We start from the raw sequence: 6,000 nt of genomic DNA on the forward strand, positions 1-6,000 counted from the left end.
AAACGCGTTTCGAGCGGCTGGTAAACATGGGGCGGCAGCTTCAACGAGAAGCGATACGTTGTCATCAAACCACAAAACCATAAAGTAGATTAGATTGGAAAAATCTCATCCATTAGCGTCGTATTGCTACAACTTCTGCCAATTGTTGTATAGACGCTACATGCTACATGTATCTACGCCACAATGCACTTGCCGCGGACTACCTCACCGCCCATCGACTACTTCCTTCTCACATACATACAAACAGCTTGCACCGCTCTTGGCTGACTCAGTTATTTGCCGTTGACCTTCGACTTGTCCCCGGCGCCGGACTTGGCAGACCCCTTCGACGGTGCCTTGTTCTCAGTATTCTACTTCTCCACCACCGGCTTGGAGGCCACATCGGTGGTGGTAGTCGGCACAGTCGAATCCACAGCAGCCTCCTGCTGGCCAGCGTCACCTGTAGACTCGAAGCCGAAGCCAGGGTAACCATAGCCGTAGCCAGCGTAGCCGAAGTTTCCGGGGTAGCCATAGCCATAGCCATAACCATAGCCATTACCGTAGCCGAAGTCACCGCCATAGGACGAGTAGTAGTTTGGGTAGTAGCCGTAGTTGAAGCCCGACCCGTACGAGTAGTCCGGGTAGTAGCTGTATCCGTATCCGTAGCTGTAGACGTCCTTGTCATAGCCATAGTAGTCGTCACCACGGCCGTAATAGTCCTTGCCGTAGCCGTAGTAGTCCTTGCCGTAGCCGTAGTAGTCCTTGTCGAAGCGATCCTTGCCGTAGTAGACGTCATAGTCGCCACCGTAGCCGTAGTCCTTGTAGTCATCATAGTCATAGTCGCCGTAGCCGCCACGGCGCTTGTGCTCGAAGTCATGCTTGCGGTCCTTGTCGTGGCCATAGTCGTCCTTGCGGTCGTTTTCGTAGTCATCTTTCTTGCCATGGTCGTCTCTCTTGCCATAGTCGTAGTCGGGGTACTCGCTGGCCTTGGCGTCTTCGAGGCGGCGACGGTAGTAGCGCGACCGGTTCTTGTCGTCATGGCGGTGTTTCTCATCATGGCGGTGCTTTTCGTCATGGAGGTGCTCCTTCCGGTCGACGTGGTCAAGGTCGTGGTGATCGTGGTCGTGGTGATCATGGTCGTGGTGGCGCGGGTAATGTCCGTAATCTTCCTTGCCGTCGTTCAAGCCGAGGTGGCGGCGCGGCGAGAGGCCCGCGGGAGCGGCACGAGCATCGGTCGCGTGCAGGATGGACGCCGCGACGCACAGGCCGAGCACGGCGAGAACCTTGGAGTTCATTTTGGAGACGGAGGCCACGTGCACGATCGCTTGGTTTGGGGTTGGGTTGGGTTGGGTTGGTGGTCGAGTGCTGGGCAGAAGACAAAAAGGAAAGTGAGAGAGCGAGGACTTGGTCACTAGATGGGATGGCTAATGGCTAATGGCGGTGCATCGGAAGCCGTCACCACTCAGTCGTCTCTTGCGAGGTTGACGTGTGACAGCATGTGAAAGAACTACCATCAATCCAGCTGAGAAGAGGATATGTGTCACCGGAGTATTCTTCGCAGCAGGCTGCCAGCAGTCGGTAAATCATACGTCTGACACCCTAGCAATAGCAACATGCACAATAGAATGAATACCTTGCTTGCTCTTTTACTTCGAGCATGCGCGTCTTGTGCTGCCTACCGACCAAGGTTCATTTTCTTCTGGAGTTCCAAAATTCGTCGTAGTTTCTAGCTACTTCGAAGTACCTTTTCTTCGACGCCACATTTTCATGATATCGACGAGCTGATCATGACTTTTACTTCTTCTTCCTTTCAGAAGAAAGAGGCGCATCGATAGTTCTAGCGAGACGAAATTGGGGAGTGGGCTTCAGACCATCGCTTCGTCCTGCAGTAGCAACGATTGAACCTACTCACAAATCTTGCGCACGAAAATGATGTAAACAAAATTGAATTTGGCGAAACCGGAGCGGAAGAGAACATTTAGCGCGGCAATTCCCCAACGATACTTGTTCGTGAAAACTCGTTCAGTATAAACCTGATACCCACCAATTCATCAAACTAAAAGCAACACATTTTCACACAAACAGTCACTTGAATTCATCGATTTCGGATTTCCCGATATTAGAGACCCTGCGACCTGAACGCGAACAACCAACCACGGTAGTGCTAACTATTTGAGCGGACGGTTTTGTCCACAAGCTTCCGTGAAGCGCCAACCACATCATTTGTTAGGAGTGAAAAATACTCGAGCACATCGAGCTCCGTTCTATCTACTTCAGTAGATGTAACGAAGTAGTAATTCTGACATCACTGCAAGATCGGAGCTCTTTAAGATTGAGTATGCAAAGAAAAAGAAATTGCATCGGTCGAATTGCTACAACTTCTGCCAATTGTTTTATCGACGCTACATGCACGAATCTTGGTCGGTAGGTAGCACAAGACGCGCATGCTCGAAGTAAAAGAGCAAGCAGGGTATTCATTCTATTGCGCATGTTGCTATTGCTAGGGTGTCAGACGTATGATTTACCGACTGCTGGCAGCCTGCTGCGAAGAATACTCCGGTGACACATATCCTCTTCTCAGCTGGATTGATGGTAGTTCTTTCACATGCTGTCACACGTCAACCTCGCAAGAGACGACTGAGTGGTGACGGCTTCCGATGCACCGCCATTAGCCATTAGCCATCCCATCTAGTGACCAAGTCCTCGCTCTCTCACTTTCCTTTTTGCCTTCTGCCCAGCACTCGACCACCAACCCAGCCCAACCCCAAACCAAGCGATCGTGCACGTGGCCTCCGTCTCCAAAATGAACTCCAAGGTTCTCGCCGTGCTCGGCCTGTGCGTCGCGGCGTCCATCCTGCACGCGACCGATGCTCGTGCCGCTCCCGCGGGCCTCTCGCCGCGCCGCCACCTCGGCTTGAACGACGGCAAGGAAGATTACGGACATTACCCGCGCCACCACGACCATGATCACCACGACCACGATCACCACGACCGTGATCGCCACGACCATGACCACGACGACCGGAAGGAGCACCGCCATGACGAAAGGCACCGCCATGATGAGAAACACCGCCATGACGACAAGAACCGGTCGCGCTACTACCGTCGCCGCCTCGAAGACGCCAAGGCCAGCGAGTCCTCCGACTACGACTATGGCAAGAGAAACGACCATGGCAAGAAAGATGACTACGAAAACGACCGCAAGGACGACTATGGCCACGACAAGGACCGCAAGCATGACTTCGAGCACAAGCGTTGTGGCGGCTACGGCGACTATGACTATGATGACTACAAGGACTACGGCTACGGTGGCGACTATGACGTCTACTACGGCAAGGATCGCTTCGACAAGGACTACTACGGCTACGGTGGTGACTATTACAGCCGTGGTGACGATTACTACGGCTACGGCAAGGACTATTACGGCCGTGGTGACGACTACTATGGCTATGACAAGGACGTCTACAGCTACGGATACGGATACAGCTACTACCCGGACTACTCGTACGGGTCGGGCTTCAACTACGGCTACTACCCAAACTACTACTCGTCCTATGGCGGTGACTTCGGCTACGGTAATGGCTATGGTTATGGCTATGGCTATGGCTACCCCGGAAACTTCGGCTACGCTGGCTACGGCTATGGTTACCCTGGCTTCGGCTTCGAGTCCACAGGTGACGCTGGCCAGCAGGAGGCTGGTGTGGATTCGACTGTGCCGACTACCACCACCGATGTGGCCTCCAAGCCGGTGGTGGAGAAGGAGAATAGTGAGAACAAGGCACCGTCGAAGGGGTCTGCCAAGTCCGGCGCCGGGGACAAGTCGAAGGGCAAAGGCAAATAACTGAGTCAGCCAAGAGCGGTGAAAGCTGTTTGTATGTATGTGAGAAGGAAGTAGTCGTTGGGCGGTGAGGTAGTCCGCGGCAAGTGCATTGTGGCGTAGATCCATGTAGCATGTAGCGTCTATAAAACAATTGGCAGAAGTTGTAGCAATTCGACCGATGCAATTTCTTTTTCTTTGCATACTCAATCTTAAAGAGCTCCGATCTTGCAGTGATGTCAGAATTACTACTTCGTTACGTCTACTGAAGTAGATAGAACGGAGCTCGATGTGCTCGAGTATTTTCACTCCTAACAAATGATGTGGTTGGCGCTTCACGGAAGCTTGTGGACAAAACCGTCCGCTCAAATAGTTAGCACTACCGTGGTTGATTGTTCGCGTTCAGGTCGCAGGGTCTCTAATATCGGGAAATCCGAAATCGATGAATTCAAGTGACTGTTTGTGTGAAAATGTGTTGCTTTTAGTTTGATGAATTGGTGGGTATCAGGTTTCTACTGAACGAGTTTTCACGAACAAGTATCGTTGGGGAATTGCCGCGCTAAATGTTCTCTTCCGCTCCGGTTTCACCAAATTCAATTTTTGTTTACCTCATTTTCGTGCGCAAGATTTGTGAGTAGGTTCAAACGTTGCTACTGCAGGACGAAGCGATGGTCTGAAGCTCACTCCCCAATTTCGTCTCGCTAGAACTATCGATGCGCCCCTTTTCTGAAAGGAAGAAGAAGTAAAAGTCATGATCAGCTCGTCGATATCGTGAAAATGTGGCGTCGAAGAAAAGGTACTTCGAAGTAGCTAGAAACTACGACGAATTTTGGAACTCCAGAAGAAATGAACCTTGGTCGGTAGGTAGCACAAGACGCGCATGCTCGAAGTAAAAGAGCAAGCAGGGTATTCATTCTATTGTGCATGTTGCTATTGCTAGGGTGTCAGACGTATGATTTACCGACTGCTGGCAGCCTGCTGCGAAGAATACTCCGGTGACACATATCCTCTTCTCAGCTGGATTGATGGTAGTTCTTTCACATGCTGTCACACGTCAACCTCGCAAGAGACGACTGAGTGGTGACGGCTTCCGATGCACCGCCATTAGCCATTAGCCATCCCATCTAGTGACCAAGTCCTCGCTCTCTCACTTTCCTTTTTGCCTTCTGCCCAGCACTCGACCACCAACCCAACCCAACCCCAAACCAAGCGATCGTGCACGTGGCCTCCGTCTCCAAAATGAACTCCAAGGTTCTCGCCGTGCTCGGCCTGTGCGTCGCGGCGTCCATCCTGCACGCGACCGATGCTCGTGCCGCTCCCGCGGGCCTCTCGCCGCGCCGCCACCTCGGCTTGAACGACGGCAAGGAAGATTACGGACATTACCCGCGCCACCACGACCATGATCACCACGACCGTGATCGCCACGACCATGACCACGACGACCGGAAGAAGCACCGCCATGACGAAAAGCACCGCCATGATGAGAAACACCGCCATGACGACAAGAACCGGTCGCGCTACTACCGTCGCCGCCTCGAAGACGCCAAGGCCAGCGAGTCCTCCGACTACGACTATGGCAAGAGAGACAACCATGGCAAGAAAGATGACTACGAAAACGACCGCAAGGACGACTATGGTCACGACAAGGACCGCAAGCATGACTTCGAGCACAAGCGCCGTAGCGGCTACGGCGACTATGACTATGATGACTACAAGGACTACGGCTACGGCAAGGACTACTACGGCGGGAAGGACTATTACGGCCGTGGTGACGACTACTATGGCTATGACAAGGACGTCTACAGCTACGGATACGGATACAGCTACTACCCGGACTACTCGTACGGGGCGGGCTTCAACTACGGCTACTACCCAAACTACTACTCGTCCTATGGCGGTGACTTCGGCTACGGTAATGGCTATGGTTATGGCTATGGCTATGGCTACCCCGGAAACTTCGGCTACGCTGGCTACGGCTATGGTTACCCTGGCTTCGGCTTCGAGTCCACAGGTGACGCTGGCCAGCAGGAGACTGCTGTGGATTCGACTGTGCCGACTACCACCACCGATGTGGCCTCCAAGCCGGTGGTGGAGAAGGAGAATAGTGAGAACAAGGCACCGTCGAAGGGGTCTGCCAAGTCCGGCGCCGGGGACAAGTCGAAGGGCAAAGGCAAATAACTGAGTCAGCCAAGAGCGGTGAAAGC

The sequence above is a fragment of the Phytophthora cinnamomi genome, assembly GCF_018691715.1.
Source record: "Phytophthora cinnamomi strain GKB4 chromosome Unknown Contig14, whole genome shotgun sequence".
NCBI classification, from domain to species: domain Eukaryota; phylum Oomycota; class Peronosporomycetes; order Peronosporales; family Peronosporaceae; genus Phytophthora; species Phytophthora cinnamomi.